Here is a 21,419-nt window from a genome sequence, read left to right as displayed (position 1 = left end):
TTTGGCCCTCTGTGGTCCCTGGCCAGTCTCATTTGAGCTTGGCTCTTTCAGCTCCTGCTGGTGGCCAAGTTGCTTGGGTACAGCAAGTCCCAGCCACCCTCTCCAACCCTCGCCAGAAGACATGGAGGGCAGCCCAACAGGTGGGACAGACACTGACGGGCAGTGGAAGTTTCCACACCTTGCTTGGGTGGTTCCAGTTCTACTCCTCTCGGAAAACAGGTTGGAAGCAGAGGGAAAAAAGATAAAATTGTTTAAGACAGAAGTGGGCCTTCCATGGGCAATTTCTGGTGGAAAAGGATAAGAACAGTAATAACCAGGAGGCTTTCAGGGACACTCCTTTTGCATTTCTAAGTCCAAGTGTTCTGGGTGGAGATCACCCATGATTTCAATCTCAGGAATTACAGGTCAGTAAGTGCATGTGTTTATGTGTGTTTATGTGTGTGTGTGTGTGTGTGTGTGTGTGTGTGTGTGAGAGAGAGAGAGAGAGAGAGAGAGAGATCTTTAAGTTGTTGTACCTCTCTGCTTCACTATGTAACCTCAACCTGCTTAAGGCCTAGGTATCATGTGGAGGAAATGGCAGCAACATGACAGAACAAGTTAACTGGGAGTCACCTTAGGAAATAGGCACTTTACCAGGAAGGCTACATGGATAAATTCTAGGGAACTTTAGACAAAGGGTGGCAGGATGCAATCGGTTCCTTAGGTCAGCTGTATTTATACGTGTTGGATATTGGGTTTCCGGTTTCTCAAGTACACCCAGGTAGGGGTGTTCAGAAGGCAGCACTGGACTCTGGCTTGTGGTCTCACTTGCCCATATGCTAAGGGGTCTACTAGGCTACAAAGGCAACCAAAGGTGATCTCCTACCTGGGGCATGACATCTCTTTGTTCACTCTCAGAAAGCCTCTCCCTAGTCTCTGGAAGTATAGCCAAGGCAAGAGGTACCATGGATCCCCTGCCATCAAGAACTAACAAAGGACCTAATAAATATATTTAAACCATACTTTCCCCCAAAAGAAAGAACAACATAAAGAGGGTGAGGAGGAATTGCTTAACAATGTGAATAGCACTGCTGTGATTTCATGGCCAATTTATTCTGGTCAAAAAGTGAAGCAGACAGTCTGACCAAATGCTCGACATTATTAAGAGGTTCTTATAAACCCACTCAGAAGTTAATCTAAAATAATCATGGGATCATGCGGACTAGTGCAACGGGAAAGGAGGCCCAAATGACCTGCTACATGGGCAAAATCTACCCGGTCACTGGTTCTGAAAGCTGATTAAATGAAGGGAGCTCACAAACTCTACATAGGAAGCACTGAGAGGAGAGGACACTACATGCAGGGCCATCTCTAAGAAGGGGGCTCCCTTTCCAACTCTGTTGAGCTTCACATCAGGCAGTTTGCTTTGCTGCCCTTGAGGATGCTTCCAATGAATGAACAGAAATTACTTCTGGGGATTCCAAATGCTGAAATGTGACTTTCACAAGTACCTGCAAGCCAGGCATCAGACTTCACCCAGTCCTCTGACTCTTCCTATGCCACTTCCACCAGAGGAGGCAGTCTCATCACCAGCTTCCATGAGAGAATCAAGGAACTCTGGTCTATTGTGATTGTTCACCTTACTGAAGACCCAAAGGGCCTATGAAAGGGGTCTCCATCACACAGGGGTCTGGACACCCAAGGGCTCCCTTATCTCCTACAGAGAGCTTTGCAGACAAGTTTTTTCCTCATCAAGGGAACCCACCACCACTTCTAGAAAAGAACTTGGTCCAGCTGCTAAGAAGATGCCATTCTCTCGAGATCACTTCCTTTTTATTTATTCATTGCCTTTCCTACCACCCTCCAGAGAGGATCTGAAGATTACAACAAAGCACAGATATGCCATAAATCAGTGCTGAGGAAAGGAGGAAGCAAATATACTAACCTCAAGATGATTAATACAATTGTGGAGGTTCCATGTGAACACGAGCCAGGAGCTTCCAGGGAGCCACAACCAAAGGGAAAACACTATTAAAGATTAGCTACCTGTTCTTGTTGTCAGAGATGACAAAACATACAAATACCCCCAGGAGAAAATCTTGAGCAGCCTGCCAAGCAGGATTCGGGAAGGCCAAGTCATTGGATAAGAACTCCCCTTTCTTCTCCCTCATATCCACTGGTCTGTACCCTATGTTAATTCTGTCTTTATTTTCTTCATTATTTGAGGACAGAACAAATACTGGACTAGGAATCAAGGAATCTGGTATGATGCCAACTTCTGAACTCTGCTATGACTATCCAGGAGGCAGTAGGCAAATAGTCCCAGCATTCCAGAGAGATGGAAGACAAGACCCAAGAGTTTAGAAATATCACACATGGCAAAACTCCTTTTATGTGAAGATCTAATGAACTTCTAAAAAATTAACTTTTAAGCTTGTACAGTAGGAAGTTATGTACTTGGAGATCTCATACAACTCAACAGTCTGTGGTTCTGTGTAGCAATGAACCACACATGGTAAGGATAGTTTACCATATTTCTTAGAAGCAGAACAAACTCATTATTGGAAAATCACATGAAAAGCACTTACTGGCCCCATTTGTTTGATCCTCTTTGACCTTGTAAAGTTCTACCGTGATTGTCATTCTCTAAAATGGGGCATACAATTTTTTAAAAAACTTATTGTGCAGCCATCATTTACACATAGATGAACACTCACAGATGTTGTGTACATACAAATAAAACCATCTCATAAATTTGGTCCACATTTTATGACCTTGTTCGGCCCTCCCTATGCTAACACGATTATGTATAACAACCTTAATTTAAACTCATAGTCAAAAGAAAACATCCCTAATGAAACACAATTTCGAATTAGAGTTAAATCTGTCTCCTAGACGAAAATATACAAAAAGGCTCTTGCTTATATTTTTAAACTTCATGTGACTTATTTAAAGATTCAAGGTTTTCACTGAAATGAGGCATAGATGACTAAACTTTCATTTAGGCTAAATAGTAACTCAGGCAGAATTCCACCGGTGGATTTGGATTCCTTTCAATACTCCATACTGCAGTATATGGAGACTAATTTGACCCAGGGAAATCATACCTTTCTTTGGTTCTGTTTAAGGCCAATGGTCTGAAAAGAAAAATGTGTTTGTAGTAAAATTGTCATTTCTCTACTAATAAATAGATATTTGTGATCATCACATTGCTTCAGCTGCCCTTAATTGCTTTCATTTTTTTTTTTTACATGAAATTAAACAGAACCAAGCCTTATCTGGGAAGGTTTTACATTCTTAAGAGGAACGGTCTTAAGCAGTACAGAACCCAAGAGTGGGAACCTCAGGGATTATCTCACCTGGGAAGGGAGTGAAACGGAATACACGCTACTCCCTACCCATCTCCCACAGCAGACCCCACCCACAGACCACGGGTGATGTTCTTTTACTTTAAACCCAATGTACCCTTAGATTTATTTACAACCCAGCACTACAGGCAAATGATACCAGTTAATAGAACATGAGCTGAGAGCTTCTGGCATTCTGGGAAGTCAGCCGAGCCTGATGTGGAGAGGACACCAAACTTCAAGCTGTTAAGCAAAAGTGCCAGGACTACACCCTGAACTAGAAGTTCCTCATCTGGTGCTCCTCTACCAGGAACCAAGTGCAGTGTCATATGCTTAATGAGTGACCAATAAACGGGCTGAGTGAATGAATGGACCTTCCTCTTTTATTCTTTACTTTGGGGAAGACATATCTGGACCTTAATCATTATCAAGTCATGACATTTGAGTACCAAGTGGAGCTGAATAAGCAAATAAAAGTACTGAAAGCCACCCCCAGATTCTAAACTACTGGAGCATCCCATAGTCATGCATCTTTACAATACAAATGTCCCATGAGGTTTACCCCACAGGACAAGCACTGCCACTGGTGTTTATCACTACGAGAGAACTGTGACACTTTGAGCTGCATATAACATCTCTGGCACCGTCCTCTTCATTTTGTTAACAGGAAGTTTCAAAGTTCTGACCTCTAACAGTCTTTCTGAAGATGAAATTTATCAAACATTTACTTTAAACTTCAGTTATTTATTAAACACTTACTATAAGCAAAACACTACAATGGGGCAAGGAGAAACCAGTAAATAAAACATGGGCTCTGCATCATGACATCCAGTCTGTGTGCTCAACCAGCACCTGGTCTGTCTCACCTTAAAAGTGCCCCCCCTGCATTTTAAGGTGAGTCAGGGAAAAGAGCTGTTCATCTCTTTCCATCAAGTGGTCAACAAGAGTAGCTTGGGAAAAATTCCAGTGCTATTTCACCCTCTGAAACCCAACACCTTCTCTCCAAAAACCTAAAAATAACAAACAAACTCTGCACCTCCTCCAGCCTCCTTTTCCAGATATCTTGGTGGAGAATGAGAAGCCAGGAAAGACAGTGACAGCAAAGTAAATGTCATAAACACACATGGTAAGTGGACATTTTTCTGAAATCAATGCTTAAGACTCACATTCTCTCACAGATTCCCCAATTCCTAAAGTGGGGAATGGCTGAGGGGCCACACAACTCTCCATGATAAGAAGCTACAGAAGGAAGTGGCACTAGACAAGACGACACACCAAAATCCACACAAGGAAAGGCATCATCATAGGTCTAACACTCTCTCCTAAGTCTGTCATGTTTGTGAGCAAAAGTCTAACATCTGTGGAGTTAAAATTTTTTTAAAGTTCATCCATTGTAATCCATTCATTCATTAAACACATATTTATTGAAATCTCCTGTATGCTAAGTAATATTCTAGCTGCTGGGGCATTTAGTAAACAAAATAGGCATCACTGCCCTCACAGATTTTACTTTTTATGTAGAAATAAAACAAAAGGAGCCCTTTTTTAAGGACATCTATTTATGCTTTCATAAGTATTTATTAGGTAAGAACTTCAAGCCAGGCTCTAGGCTAAACTGAGAAAATGTTAAGAGCAGTAGAGCCAAGCACTTACAGATAAATAAGCAATTCACAGACTAATGGATGCAACCACAAAGCATGGTTGTGGACAGAGGGGTGATTGATGTACTGCAGGTTCGGGTAAAAAATGGAAGTCACAGCTAAATTGGCCTTTGGAGCATAAGAGGGTACCAGATAGACTAAGGGAGGAAAGGTGTCTTAGCAGAGACTCACATTAGCAAAAAGAGTCATGAGAGTGCAGACAGGATCAAAAGAGCCACCAGCACCAAGAGCACGCACTACAGGATCCCAAGAGGCTGGGTCTCAATGCTGTGTCCATTACCCTGGGGGAATGGCATGAGGAATCCATTTCATAAGCTTGCACCAAGATTTATACCTCAATGCTTTGCTCTTCCTCCAGCCTCTAGACAAGTAAGCAAAAGGTTGCTAATTTTTACAGAAAAGGAGATGGGGGTGTGACTGGCATAGGCTGGATGGAGCCCAACACACCCAGAGAGAACATTTCCTTCCTTTCAGCCACTCCATCCAGTGAGCAGCTGCTAACCCACTAGCGGTGCCAGAGAGACTCAGTGGGTCTGACGGCTGTTAATGGGCTTTATTACCTTGTTGAGTACCTCAAACTCCAGTTACTAATTACAGGGCATCAACTTGAATGTTTGGCTATATAATTTTTGTTAATTGATTTGCATGAGGGGATTTGGGCATGACACGCTCTAAATTTTCTTCTGGCTCTAAAACTCCACGGCGATTCTTCTCCATAACTACATGCATCAGTAACAACTTTGTTATTCTGGATCATAGGTTTCATGCATGGGCTCTCTCCAATCACTAAGAACCCTCAGGAGCAAAGTGTTATGCAAGGGCACACAATGACATGGAGGCCCAGGCTAGAGCAGGACACAGCCATTATCGCTCATGTTCAATGGCATCTATCGATCTCTCCTCAAGCACAGACTCTGTCAAGCTAACCTACTTCTAGTCACTTAGACACCTTGCCTGCAGTGAGCACACCCAGCCTGTTGACAAGAAGCTGGTGGCCTTGCATGATATGTGGGCCTCAAGTGCTTATGTGCCACCCTCCTAACCAAATCCTTTCTTTATATCTCCTCCATCTCCCAATTCCAAGGTATGAACTTACTTCTTTTCGGATGCCTAAGTCATCCTTCTGAAAGATCACAGCTAATTTTGAAGGCATTGTTCTCCACCAACAAAAATCCTCTTTGGATCTTTGAATGTCATTTTTCCTCTTAACATATCCTATTCATGAAATGGAAATATATACTGAAGGAAAGGGCAAGACAAGAAAGACCCACAGGTAAACTGCTTCAATATGGATATCCTAAGCCTTCCTGAGATCATCAAACAATTACTGGTCTTTAAGCCTCTCTGATACATGAGTCTTCTGATGACCTGTTTTTCAAGGTGAAAATACCGTTCACTAAGAAACCATGAGCCACAGACTCCATTATCAACCCAGCTTCTGGGCAAGAGGGCTGTGGAAAAATCTCTGCTGTGGAAAGCAGTCATTCTCACTGACTCTAGGTGACCTATCATTCCAGATGTGTCATGAGCCATTTGTGGCTAAGAATAGTACAAGTTCTAAAGTTTCCAAACAATTAAGCTTTTACTTCATAAATTAGAGGAGATTCAAGGTTACCACATAATAAATTCCCCCTCACAGCCCTGCATTCAGGTTTTTTTTTTTTTTTTGAGTGGGAAAGAAAATGGAACTGAGCTGAAGTAACTGTCATGCTTGTGCCTCAGTGAGGGTGTGTGTACTGAGTGGAACTGTCACTGGCCCTGTTGGTTATGGTAGAAACACTTGTTGAGAAATGGGAACGCTGCTGGTTCTGATTCTGGCACTAGGAAAGGGAGGTGAGCCCTGGCAAGGAACATTTGTCTGGGTACCTCAGAGATGTACAGCGAAGACCATCACTCACCTGGCTCTCGAAGTTGAAGGAAATGTATCCTCTCCAGGCACGCAAACATCGAACCTGAAAACCAGCCAAATCCAACTCAAGAGAAGGGATGAAAAGTGTTTCCAAATTGAGAAGGAAAAAAAAAGTGAGAAAAAGAGAAAGCTACAGAGTAACAGCTAGGAGACTTGCTTCTTTGCCCTCTCTTAATGAATCCTGGCTCTTGGGGAGCTGTGGCCTCAGGCATGGGAAGATCTTGGGAAGAATCCTTGGCCTATTGGGTAACAGAGACTGTTCCAATGGGAAAGATTAAGCAAAATACACTTGTGTGATGCTTGACAAATTGTCTCATCTTCAGCTGTGAGGGGGAAAAAATTCCTCGTTTCCTCCAATAACATTAATTATCCAACCACAGCAGAAACTTGACAAAGGCGGATGATGTGTTTAGAAACAGCAAATGTGGTGAATCACTGGGCCCAGATCCAAGGATTCAGACACCTCGCAAGAGCATCACTTTCTCCTCCCCACACTCAAGGTAGAGGGAGACCCTGGTGTTTTAACCCAGCAGAAGCAGGAACGGGCAAGTGAGCATTCCACATTGTATTCTAGAAAATAGGGACAACTGTGCAGAGAAAGATGCCACCGGGATCCCAGAACCCAGAAGGCAGGGTGTTAATCCAGCTGCAACCATTTACCCTCCTCACTCATGACTTTTTTGGAAGATATTCCCTGAAACTTTTGCATAAGAAAAATCTCATGAGCTGTTCAAAAGCCAAAGGACTGTTCCTACTCTTGATTGGGGAAGAAGCCAGTTCCTTGTCACTTCTTTCTTTTTTTAAAGGGTATAAAGCAGAGGAAAAAACAAGGGGGGGGGGGCGGCATCAGAAGAGATGTAATAAAATATTTAGAAATCTGTTCCCGTTACCATTTTTAGGATAATTCTAGAGTTGTTTGTTTGTTTTGTTGCTTTTGCAAATGGTCCAATACCATTCCCACCTTCTGTGGAAAAGGCGGCTGGCTGCCTGAGACAGTGGGTCCTTGAGTAGTTTCTTTTAAGCAGAAAGGAAGAAACAAGTTCTCCCGCCCAGAGGCCAGCACCCCCTATAGTCCATGAGTCATAAAATGGCCCAGGAAGAGCCAGCTCCACAGAATCTTCTCAGCTCCTCTCTATTATCCTCCCCAGGGACCAAGGAGATGGCGCCAGAGAACAGCCCAGCAGGAATCTGTGGGAGTGAAAAGCAAACAGGAAGCCTGAGACCCTAGGAGGCAGAGGCGGTCTAGGAAGAAGGGAAATTTTGGTAGCTATGGCATTATAAAAGCCATCATTTAGGTTAGGGAGATGAACTACAGCCAAGGTTTGGAAAAAAAGATAAAGACCCTCAGGAACTGGCTTCTTCTCCAGCACCACATTCTACAGATGACATTAAATCCGAGGTGAAAACAGTGAATAAACTTCCACGGCTTAGTGCTAGCCCTACAGAGGATTTGGTTTGGCTTTTTAGATGGATTTTTCCAGGTTGTAAAGATGGACGGAGCAGCTTCAACTCAATGCCATTCATCTTGTGTAGGCACTGGTGAGAGGAATGTTCCTGCTGAGGAGCCTGGGTATTGTCAGAGCCTCCTGTTCCTTCTAAATCACCCAAACAATAGCGTGATCAATATGGTGTCAAGGTAGAGAACAATTTATCCTTTTCCAAGCTTTAGAACACTGGAAAACCCTACATCTTACAAGTAGTAAATCTTAGACAGAATAATTAATTAAGTTAGCACCTAGCATGTAGAACTCAGTATGTGTGTGTAGATAAATAAATGACCAAACCCAGGCATTCTAGCCAAATGGGAGAAGATTATAACATCTGAAACATAAGGTTTTGACACTTCCTAGAGAAACAATAATAGCTCCTTTGGCATAAACATAGGAATGTCATGAATTTCAGTCCAGAGACAGTTTTATGTCAGGAATGGTAACCACTGTGGGCTGTGTGATACTGGGGAGGTGGTTAGCTCCTCTGTGTTTCATCTATAAAGGACATAAGAAATTAAATTCAAGGAGTTATTTATGTAAAAACTAAGCAATACAGTGAATATAAAACCAAATTGCAAAATTCAAATCACTGGACACAATTACGTGTTTATGCTTCATAAACATGATATATTTGGTTCTCACGGACTTTGTCCCCAGCTTTGCTGTACCATTTACCCCACTGTTCTCCATTAGCCAAGATTTAAGGGACACCCCTATCCTCATGTGCTAGGTGCTACAAAATGCACTGGGTATTCACAAAAGAGATAAAGAAAAATTTCTTGTGGTTGATTTTACACAAATCTCTCCCACTTGTGAATATGTTTTAAAGGCTTTTGGTTCTCTTTATAATCTAGTCTAGTGACTAGCCCTACCTTGCTGTCACACAGTCAGCTGTCATTAGACTGTTGAATAAAAGCATAAACAAATGCTTGCACTGTGGAATGAATGGATAAGAACCCAAGTACTTTGGGATAATCGCCCATACCTCAGACTCAGATCAGTAAAATTCCATAATATGCAGAACTGAATAGCAATAGCATCAGGCCTTTGAGGTATGTGTATGTTCTTCGGTTGGAGCCAAATCCCAAACCCTAGAGAGCATGGAAAGCCACAGTTCAATTCACAAGGAGATGTGCCAAAGCCCAGCCCAGCTGCACACTGACTTGCAGAAAATTGTACCAAATTCCCTTCCAGAAGAGTTTGCTGTGACCACTATCCCAAACGGAGTGTTGATCACATGTCAGACTTGGATTCCAAGTCCCTGTCCCCAGAGTGTGGGATGAGCAATTTCACCCTGACAGATGTGATCCCCAGAGTGCTTGAAGTGACAGCATGGAGTTTTCCACTCCTCCAGACAGTGGGCAAATACGTGATGATCTGACTTGGCTTAAAGAAGGCCTGTTGGTCTCCTCCTCCCTGAAGTGTCATCTCCACTGGAGATCAGCCAGATGCTTTTGCAAGTCCTGGGTTCTCAACTTCCTAGAGTTGGCGGGGGTTGGGTAAGCTGCAGCATGCTTTAGACACTAACCTTCCATCCCTCCTCTAGGGTAGCTAATGTTGGCCAAGAGCACATTGTTTTTATCTACTAATTATGACTAAATGGCTACATAGTTCATTATCTCCTGGGTGTCAGTCAATCTCTGACTTTATTGAATGAACAATTTTTAACAACTTACTAGAAACCAGCCATTCCTCTAAGTTCTTCACAAATATTCACACATGCACTCCTCATCCAATCTTTTGACATAGGTACTGCTACTTTCCCCTGTTTGCAAATGTGGCCACTGAGACCCAAAGAGCCTAGGAAAGCGTTCTTAGTTAGATTGTTGGGGGCATTGTCATGTCAGCTGAAGCAATACTGGGTGACAGACAGTGCACTTTGGAGAATTAAAAAGGTCCCGTTCCTTTTTGAGGGTGAGTCATTCTGAAGCATATTCTATGCCATTTGAAGGATACAGGCAGGGATGGAGTGGGGAGGATGGAAAGGAAAAAGTAGTGTCCACGCTGCATTTACATTTAGGTAACACCTTTAACCAAGGACAAGGGACTCCGAGGGGAGAAGTGTTCAGATGCAGGAGGGTCTTTCCTCAGATCCAACCTCAGTCATTTGAGGATTAGATCTCAGAAACTATAAGCATAGAGTAACATAAATACAGAGAGAGAGAGAGAGAGAGAGAGAGAGAGAGAGAGAGAGAGATTTATAGAGCTAGATAGATAAAAAAATGTAAGTCAGAGTCTCTGATGCAAGAACAGCCTCTTCCCTTTTGCTAATTGGAAAATAACCAGCTCCTGCAGAGCCTCCTACACCATGAAAGGGGGCACTTAACCTGCATCAGGAGTTCCAGTCATCAGCCTCTTTGAATGAAAAACCACACCCTTCCACACAGCCCTCCCCTGAGAAGGAAGCAGCTTTGCCTCCCCTGTTCACCCAGCTCCCTGGCTGATCATCATTAAGACTTTAAGCTATCATTTAACCTAGGAGATCAAATTTAACCTTGAAAATGTGCTGCTTTTTTTCTTACCAGTTTATCACCTACAGCGATCCCTTTCTTCCATCAGAAGCCTTGGTCAAAACCCGATGGTTATTGCATGCTAATTTCACCCACAAATACCTGATCTGAAGTCTAAGTAATTAGTAGATCGGGTAACCTGAGAGATGCTGATCTTTATTTTTAACCACACACACAAAAAAAGCTTGTCATGGAGGATATTTTAGTTCAAGAACATTTCCAATCAGGAAACTTAACATCATGTTCCAAAATACCACACTGTCTTGCATTCATACATTCAGGCGGGGTACTGACAGAGAGTGATAACCGTGTTCGGAGCGATCACACCGCGTTGGCACGTGCAGCGGCAGTGGGTGTAGGTCCTACATTCTAACAGGGTAGGCAGCTGTCCATGGAGAGGGATCAGCTTTCACCAAATGTGTTTTGTGAAGTTTAGCTTTCAGTTGTGAATGCAAAACATTCATTTGTTTAAGTACAAATATGTATGTTTACTGAGAATTTTTATCTTGTGAGGACTTGAAGACAAGGACACCCAGATGGTAAAAGATATAAATGCTACCCAATTCTGAAAATCAAATACTATGCAGCAGACTCTGAGGTAGAAGGCAATTCAATCCAGTTTCTTCTCTGTGATCGGGGAGGATATGACCTCAGTTGGCTTATCTATAAAGTGGGAGCACCAACCCATACCTACAGTGAAAGGATGTGAAAGTGGGAAAATAAATGAAAGGATGTGAAAGTGTCATGCAAACTTACATCAGTAAACCACGTGAGCCCTGGAGTTACTGACAAGCATCACTAACCAAGAACTGACAAGACCTAGCTCAAACAGTAATACACAAGTGCACCTCCAATTACAGACGCCAGGAGAGCTGTTTCCTGTTCATAGATACCAGCTCATTGGGTTTGTAGCCTAAGGTATATATGTAAAGCAACCATGAAGTGATAAATACAACTTTTTTATAATTTGCAAGTTCACAATACATTACACATTTTCCCACACCATTGTTGTTTAGTGTTGAACTTCCTTTCACACAGTAGAATCTTATTATTGAACTTTAATATTCAGTAAATAAATGTATTCTTATGAGTATTTTAAATAAATGGAGAAAAACTCCTTGGAAAACAGCATTCTGTAAATGTGAAGCATGAAAAGAAGGTGAATAAAAAGACATCGCTGAGTCTGTGGTGAGGGCCTGAGCTCAGGAATTGCTTGAATACGTGGGATCAAGCTGCATAGGTGTTGAGAACCACAGTGTGCCACAAGGTCAGTGCCAGGATTGCATGCTATTTTACACCTATCATAGGAAAGAAAGGAAATCCTCCAAGTGGGCAATTGTAGGGGGTTATGAAGAAAACTATCTTCCTAAGTGGAGACATAAACACTGCAATGCACAGTTAACACAAAGAAAATTCTTTTTATTTCTTCTCTAAGTCTCAAACAACAAAATTGGCTCAATGGAGGAAGATTTCTACAGGAAATCTGGGAAGGATGTTTTGGGAGAAAGTACCAATTTAACAGGCCCATTTTGCAGTGGGGTGAGTATAGATCTGCTTTGAGTCAAGTTCCTACAGGACATCAATTGCATTCCAGTGAAGCACTCAGAAGCCCAATATACAAACGGGGGAAAAGCTGAATTGCTATGGTTCAGGGAGTAGGAGAAGAGATGCTGCTGGGCTGGAAGGATGGTGGATCCTATATCTGCCCCCAAGTGGTTCCAAGAAACAGAAAATTCCAACCTTAAAGATTATCTTTCTGAATTTCTTTGAGAGCTTTACAGTGATATTGGGCAGGAAAGCCGGTAGCAATAACCTCAGTCTGGAGTTTAATCATATTTAGGCAGCATGATTTAATACAGGAAAAATGTGGATTTTAGATTTGACAGACCTGGATTCAAATGCTGGTTCTGCCATTTTTCTAGCTACATAAACCTAGGCAAGTGCAGAGCCTCCCTGAGCTCAGCATTGTCTTCTGTGAAACCAGGACAATAACATTGACCTCTGGGACTAGTTATGAGAACTTATGAGATAACGTATGAGCATCCACAGAGCATGTGCTCCAAAAACATCAGTGTTCTTCCCTTCCTACCTTTTCTTAATGTTTCATTGCTTTGATGATTCTTATCTCTACTACTGGTTTGAGCACATCTAACTACAAAAATAGTATCTCCAAAATAAGTCCTATGTATTATTTGAATCTTTAAACATTCATCAACTTAGATTGTGGGTAGAATAGAAAATTGGAAGGTGCAAATTACAGGCAATTTTTTCTCACAGTTAATATGAACTTCAAATCTGTTAGTCCAAAGACCAATTTGTCCGTCTATCACAAAGCCATTTTCAGAAATCAAACTCATATCTAAATAAAAATATACTGATATTTTATGGCAACAGTTAAATAAATGATGATACAACCATTATGGACTGTATATATGGCCATGGAAAATAATGATTTGAACTATTTCAAATCATATGAGAAATGCATAAAATACAATGTTTGATGCCAAAGGCATAATGCAGATATCCGAAAATAGAAATGTATATATATATACATGCATAGATGTTGAAGGTAGCCATTTCGAGGATATTTTATTGTTGTTTTTCTATTCCATAATGAGCATATATTTATTTCTGTAACCAGGAAGAAATTAAAAGATGCCCTTGAAAAATATCTAATGGATAGGAATGACATGATTTCCATTAGCTTTAGGGAATTCGCTTTGCCGGGTAATATGTAGTTTTTATTGTCATATGTACACATGTAAAAGTGTCCTGGATCATCTTCAATCCCACAGAAAAATGTGCCTCATGACCACGTGATCCAGTCCTTGGTCCTAGGTCATTACAGTAGTAATGGTTCCAAATGTCTGATTTTCGTTTTGCATGAACTGAAAAATTTTAAAGGCAGCAGCAGAAGAAACAGCTAAGTCAATCTGTATTTTTAAAGAAGCTCATTCTGGCAAAAGGCCTGTCACATAAGACCAGCCATGAGGGCTGGAATGTTCATGAAGGAGAGATGCTGCCAGTGGGGGCATTTCTGTTACTAACAGTCCTAAGCCTCACGGGGAGTGGTCTCAGTCATGGGACCCACCAACTGTAACATCAAGGGGCAAGGGGACCGCAATTCATGTGCCTCTCTGGTAATACAGACACTTTAAAATGATTTTTTTTTTTTTTTTACTTAACAGAATTCTAGCTGTGGCTCACCTAAAGCAGCTGCCTCCTTTTACTAAAAAAAAAAAAAATGAGGAAGAAGAGCCTTTCTCAGGTTAGTGAATGAGCTGGGACCATAAATGAATTCTCCAGATACAGAATCCAGGCCTGCTTCACTTATCTATAAGATACATTAGCCAGATTGATAATTGAGCTTTCTATTACAGTTTCCAGCTACTTAGAATCTTCAAGATAAATCTGGAAACAAGACCACTATTACTAGGGAATGTGGCAGAACATAGAATTGATGTATGGTCCATTTAATAGGGTCAGAGCAGGTCTTCCCATCCATGTGTCGCTCTGCACTCTGCAGAGCAGCTCACAAGGCACAAGGAGCTGATAGATGTTGGGTGATAAGGCTATAAGTAAGAGTCGATGCCAATGACTTCGGTAGCAGTGGACACACACTCAACACAGTTACAGGCCATGGGCTTCTTTCCATCCATTTCAGAGGAGTTTTGTCAAAACTCTACTTATTATTTTCAAATTACCTATTTCTCCATTTATTTGTGTGTGTATATGTCTGTATACCCCACATGCTTTAGTATCAGGACACCAAAGCATGGAAGGCTACATAGGAGCTAAACAGGCAGAGGGCCAGGGCCCAGAGGAGAAACCACGCAGATCAGTGTTTCAGTAGACACCAGGAGCTCCAGGCAAGGATATCTAGACACCATCATTGATGGGACAGAGAACACAGAAATTCCTCCTGGAAAGGTAAAGGGCTTGGAGGGCAGGACATGTAGAAGGTTCTGAAATCTGAAAAATTAGACAAAGCATGAAAAGAGCAGCAGTAACCTACACATACACAATAAAATAAAAATAACTCCAGATGAGTACTTCCTATGGAGGAAGGGAGAGCTGCTGAGAGAAGAAAGTAGACCTGGAGACCAGGCATGTGGAGAGCTGAACACACAGGGGACATAAAAGTCCTGGTAGCTGGAAAAGGAGGAATCCTGGCTGCCGGTTTGCTCTGGGGCAAAGGTGTCCATAGAGTATGTCATAGGAGATCTGGTGCCATCCTCTCATCTCAAAACCACCCTTCAGCTCTCTAACAAACAGACTTAACATTTGCCGAGAACATACACACAAAGGACCACACCAAACTCTTTACCTGTCATTTCTTTCTCCCAAAGAGGCTGTTATCCCCATCATTTACATGGAGAAATTGAGGCTTGGCTGAGATGAAATAATTTGCCCAAGGCCGCATAGCATATAATTGACAGAGGCATGTGATCCAAATCAATCAGATCACTGAGGCTGGGCCCAGTAAATTGCTTGGCAGTTTAAATACTTATGCAACTCCAAACCACCCAAACCCTCAAAGCACAAGATCATACTAGTGGAGAGTTCATCCCCCAGGGAGTGTAGGTGTCTACATCCGTGGAGCAGCCAGCCAGCCACCCAGGGGGTTCCACATCCTGTCTCACATCAAAACGTGTAGAGGTTGTATTCTTAATTATGTAGTAACTGGCAGCTTTCCTGACTTTGAGGGCAAGATTTCATTAGAACCCTAGAGATCCTTCCTTCTTCTGTTGCCTTCCTGCTGTCCTCAAACCTAAAAGTCAATAGCAAGTGCTGTGCAGCTGATCACATACCTGTGTGGTGAACCTGGGACTTCAAATCAATTGAGGAGACTGGGTGTGGAGCGATAGAATAATTTTAAAAAGAAAAAAGCTTGCTTTTCCAGAATAATCAGGTGTCATTATTTTTACCAAGCAGAGTAATACAAACCTAAATAATTCAACCACTAACTAATGGAGGTCCTGCTGCAATGAAAAGGCAAGAAGGGGTTGCAATTAGGATATCACTTTGTGTGCTCTTAAATACCTACTCACTTTTGTCCTTGTTAGGTAGATCCTGCGAGCATGTATGAACCTGCTCTGGCAAGCATTTTCCTCCTCAGCGGTACTAGTTACAATTTTCCTCCATCTCTGACACAGTTATCACACATTCTGAATCAGTAAGGCCTAAATTAACACTTCTTTCTGTACTAGATCTGCAGATTATATGGAGGGTTCCTGTTAAAGGCTAATGAAATCTGGAAGCTGAAAGGCTGATGTTTGGAAAATTAAGAGATATAGAAGTATAACAATGACATATAACTGTTCCAAGTAATTACAGAGCACTTTCCAGGAATACCACAAAATTCTAAATGCCCCTGAATACCAAAGAATATCAGGCTGTTCCTTGCATACATGTGTTGAAACATTACATTGTACCCCATAAATATATGCAATGGTTTTATGTCAATTAAAAATAGAGGGGCTGGGGCTGTGACTTAGAGGTAGCGCATCTGCTTGGGACGCTCTGGGTTTGTACTTAGCACCACATATAAATAAATAAAGGTCTATCAATAACTAAAAAAATAGAATGCCATGTTGTTTATGAGCAGCTGAGAATATACTTTTTTTTTTTTAATACAGGGATTGAACCCAGGGATGCTGAGAACTTACACACAAAGGACCACACCAAACTCTTTACCTGTCATTTCTTTCTCCCAAAGAGGCTGTTATCCCCATCATTCACATGGAGAAATTGAGGCTTGGCTGAGATGAAATAATTTGCGCAAGGCCGCATAGCGTATAATTGACAGAGGCACCTGATCCAAATCAATCAGATCAATGAGGCTGGGCCCAGTAAATTGCTTGGCAGTTTAAATATTTATGCAACCCCAAACCACCCAAACCCCAAAAGCACAAGATCAACCCAGCTACCTGAGCTACAACCCCAGCCCTTGTGCATTTTTATTTTTATTTTGAGGCAGGCTCTTGCTAAATGCTGAGGCTGGTCTCAAATTTGAGCACTTCTCCTGCCTCAGCCTCCCAAATCACTGGGATTACAGTTGTGCACCACTGCACCTGGCTCAGCAGAGAATCTTTTCAAAGTCTTTGCCCCAACTTGCATTGTACCTCCAACCCGCTCCTGAAGTCCCTTTGTACCTGCTGCAGCTCCTACTAAGGAGTAAGCACCCTGTTCTTCTCCCCAGGCCTTCCTCTCCAACCCCAAAGAAGAAACAGTTATAACTGTAAGACACAGCATTTGTGGGTTCTAGACAGTTTTATTCTTTCTACTTTCCTGATGCTTTAAACTAGGAAGTATCTTCCCGAGTCAACACCACACCAGGTGTTGAGTGATATAGATAACTTGCTACCAGCTTTCAACTAGGAACACACCTTCAATTGAAAAATTGATTGCGGATGCAATGCCCACTGTCATCCACTGGGTTTCCTTCTTATGGCAATGACAGACCCATCGACTTCACAGTTCAAGAGTGGCTGTGTGTATCCAGGTCCCCTCTGCATTCCCACAGCATTTCTGTGATATTATAGCTGCTACATCCTACCAAAGTCTACTCCTTTATCTAATTCCCATTTTTGATCCAGTGTCTGCATCCTAGACCAAAGTTTTCAAAATTCTTTTTTTTTTTTTGTCTGTAGAAAATAAAACCCATTCCAGACTCCAAGATGTAAAATAGATCAGAGGCCTAGGTCCCACCAACACCCCACCCTGGAGAACCCTGGGGCTTTGTGGATCATGTTAGAAAGACAACATGGAACAAAACTGGGGGAAAGGAACTCTGTGATGAAAGAAGGAATGCAACATCCCATCTTGAACCTGAAGCTGAAAATCTGCAAATCATTCTTAATAGTCCAGGGCAGGTGGAAATGTTAAACTTACAGCTAACACTTTGTTAAACTACTAAAGTTAATATCTACCCTTTAAAACAGGCATTTTTACTCATCTCATTTAATCCCCACAACCACTCCAAGGTGTATAGATTTTTCAGCTCAAAGATGAATAATGTAAAGCATGAATGGTTATTCAAGGTCACACAATCCTAAGAAGCAGAACCCTGACTCCAGCTAAAGGTTGGGCTCTGAAACCTTCCTGGGGTACGTGCTGGGCTGCCATCAGATACAAGTTCTCATACTTCTCTGCATAGGGAATCACTTAAGAGTGGACCCATCATCCCAAAGGGAGGATATCCTGAGATGTGCAGGATAAACACAGCAAACATAAAGACTGCAGCTTAAGCCTGAAATTTTTTGAAGAACAGTTTCGTTAAGAGGTTACTAAGAACCTTGGTGAGGAGACATGAATCACACCAATGGTATTCAGGACCTATTAAACCAAGTAGTTTCTGCAGAATATCTATCTATTCCATGCCAAGCACTGGAAAGACACTTGGGATGACAGACTAATCCCCCACGTCAGCCTCTGAATCTGACCAGAGAGGGTGTCAGGGACAGGAACAGAGATAAGACCAGGAGGAGACAGAGATCAGGAATAGGAATGGGAGGGAGAATAGAAGGCAAAAAGAAAGAGAATAAGAAGTAAACCTAATGTAGCACTTGGACTTTTCCAAAGAAGTTGTACATCCTTTGATAACTACTACACTGTCCTATATTCATACTCAATGTTTTTGTTTTATCACAGCAAGTGATATTAAAGACAGGGCAAATGTAAAATCTAGCTTTACAGCAAAGGATCATGTAACCTCAGAAAGATCATTTTACCCAAAGTCACAGAGCTAGTTAGAGGCAGAGCCAGGAAGAGGACCCTGCCCCCAGGACTGCTAGTTGTGCTCATCCCATCACAGAGGGCACAACAGATGTTTGCAGTGCTGTCCATGGCTACTCTGCCTGCCTGTGGCCAACATGGTAGTGGACTCTTTTCTCTCATTTACATCTCCATGACAATCTCTGTCCTTGTCTCCACAACCTCCCCACTGACACACATATCTCTGAGCCCAGCTCTGCTCACCTCAAGACCAGGCATCCCCAGAATTACAACAGAGTATGATAAAGAAGAAGGCATAGTCGCCAAAAGGTGTCTCAAATCAGATGAGGTGACAAAAATCACAGAATCAGCGGCACGCCAACACTTCTGTCCAAAATACAGTTCTTGTAATGACATCTCATCAGGCCGTGGAATCAGCTGAAACAAGAGCTTCTGTAAAAATCACTGCTTGCTTGATGCTCAGCAGTTAAGTCTTCTAAATGTCAACCTGCTAGGAATTATTAAGAAAGCTTTTTTTCCTTCAATTCAAGGCTCAAAGCTATTGAATCTTCTCAACCTCCTGCTGGACCTGGAGATTTGTATATGCCTGGAGATATAATGTTTTTTTTCTCTATCTGCTGGGTTTGAACAATTCTGAACTGCTTGAAGAAGCAGTGTCCCCAACTTTGGAGACATTCAGACTCTTTATCCATATACTTATAAACTTTTAGAGCTTTGGAGTTATGCAGATAATCTGACAACTAGGATTTTTGGCTTTGCTGGAATAATTTCTCTACAATCAGGGCCATGATGGACCTTTTAGCCCTACAATTTGGCTATATGACCACCAGGTGGTGATAGTGTGCCACAATCCAGGCCCTTCTAGGCAGGGAAAAAGGTACTTCCCTTATGCTTCCATATTGAAAACCCGACCTCTTACACACAACCCTCACTTAATTCCTGAGGGCATTAAAGGGGTTACCTTTAATACAGCATCTCCAGGGCCACCCCCTCTGATTTAATTCCTTCATAATCTATGGAACTCAGCATGAAATCTTTAACCTGGAATTCAGGGCCTTCCAAGGCAATAGCAGCTTCCCTGATACCCATAGTCACCCCCAATTCCTCCCCTCCTACTTGGTCCTCCTGTTATAATGGCACCTAAATCTTCCTTCCCTGCATACACAGATGCAAAACTAGTCATAACACTTCCTACTTCTGTACATTTGCTCTTATTCAGCTGAGATTTCTAGACATCCCCTGATGTTCCCCCACTTCAGGCACCTCTAAAATACTTGGAAACTGTTGTTCAGACAAAACTCCACCAAAGGAGTTTTTAAAGTGCAGAATTCTATTAGTATTCATGAATATGTTAAGTGTTGTTTCCTGTAGAAAACTTGTAAAATATAGATTTGTTAAAAGAAATTTAAAACACCCCCAGCTTTAACACTCAGAGGTAGTTACCTGATAGAACGAGGGTAGAAAATACATTAGTCTTAATATTTCTAGAATAAATAAATGTGTATATGTAATAAGAGTTGGATCACATAACCTTTCTTATCCACTTAGCTGTATCTCTTGAACGTCTTTCCACGCCATTAAATAACACATGAGGCGTTTTATGATTTCCCCCAGGAATCCGCTCAGTGTGGTGGAAAGTACACTGGGCTTGAAATCAAAACACGGATACTCAGTCCTAGTTCTGGCAGGAACGAGCTGAGTTTGGGCAAGTTAGTTAACCTCTCAGAGCCTTAATCTACAGAAGAGTGTAAAATTGACCTCCCAGAGCCTCTTGACAGCCTAAAGAGATAATTTATGTGACTGTTGTCTAGTTTGGAGTCCACCCGAGAGTGACCTCTCAATAACTATTCATTTCTTTCCAGTGAGTCCACCCGATTTCTGTTTTCCTTTTTTTCAGTGGTGAATCTAGGACCTTGAGCATGCTAGGCAAGTGTCCTATACCTTCCTACCACAGAGCTGAGCTACCCCTACAGTATGTGATTTCTTTCTTCTCCTAACTCTCAGGACTCTGTGCCTCCCTGTGGCTTCATCCTGCTGGATCTCATATTAGAGGAATTCACAGAATTGCTATATTCTTCCTGGCTGGGCATGAGAAGGCTCTTGAAGGCAGGGCTGAGTCTGGCTCATCCCAGGCCCACCCCTGGCCCCTAGCACGTGCTCCTCCATAACCCTACAGGTGTTGCTGCCCTAGGCAGCTGTTGAACGGAACTCAGCATCAGGCCTCCCTGAGCCTTAACTGGCGCCATTTCCCACTCTTGCAGGCTGTATACAAAACAGCTTCAAAGAAAGTCTGGGCTTCTTTGGGGCCCTGGCTTGACTTTGATGTTCAAAAACATTCAGTCTGCAACTTGGCTCTTTGGGGTCCTGGTGATGCCTCTATGCTTGGCATCCTCCCCTCTAGTTTCTCTCCTGGCGGCCAGCTCTGACTCCCCTTTTCCAGGCTCCTCAGCTCAGATGGCTGATGACAGCCTTGCTAGAGAAGGGGAGAGCAGCGTCTGCCGGCAGCCTTCTGTGCCAGTCCCTCACCCTTTCCTCCCACGGAATGAACACTGCAGTTTCAGGGAGCAGGACCACTTGAGTCTGCCTGCTGCATACTGCATGCTGAACTACCTCCGGTGTTTTTTTTTTTTTATTCTAAATGCAAATGCAAAATTTTTAGGTCCTGCCCTAAAGATTTGGCAGTCCAATTAGGGGAAGCTAGGTAGGCAAACTGAGGAAAGTAGGGGGGTGGGGGGTACAGCCTAGACTCGTAGAGTGGTCGGCGTCTCTCAAGGCACACAGGGGAT

At 42.4% G+C, this 21,419-nt stretch overlaps 1 long non-coding RNA gene across 1 annotated transcript in view; it reads right to left on the bottom strand.

Moving 5' to 3' along the window:
* Positions 1-21,261, bottom strand: part of LOC125613341 — a 92,133-nt gene extending 70,872 nt beyond the window's left edge. Inside the window, exon 1 of the long non-coding RNA XR_007343873.1 lies at positions 1-21,261. This exon is cut by the window's left edge and continues 35,237 nt beyond it. This is a non-coding gene — a long non-coding RNA (uncharacterized LOC125613341).
* Positions 21,262-21,419: the final 158 nt, after the last annotated feature.

Source organism: Marmota marmota, unplaced genomic scaffold (assembly GCF_001458135.2).
Source record: "Marmota marmota marmota unplaced genomic scaffold, marMar, whole genome shotgun sequence".
NCBI lineage: Eukaryota > Metazoa > Chordata > Mammalia > Rodentia > Sciuridae > Marmota > Marmota marmota.
Note: the sequence above shows the minus strand (reverse complement) of the source record. Positions and strands in the feature narration are given on the sequence as shown.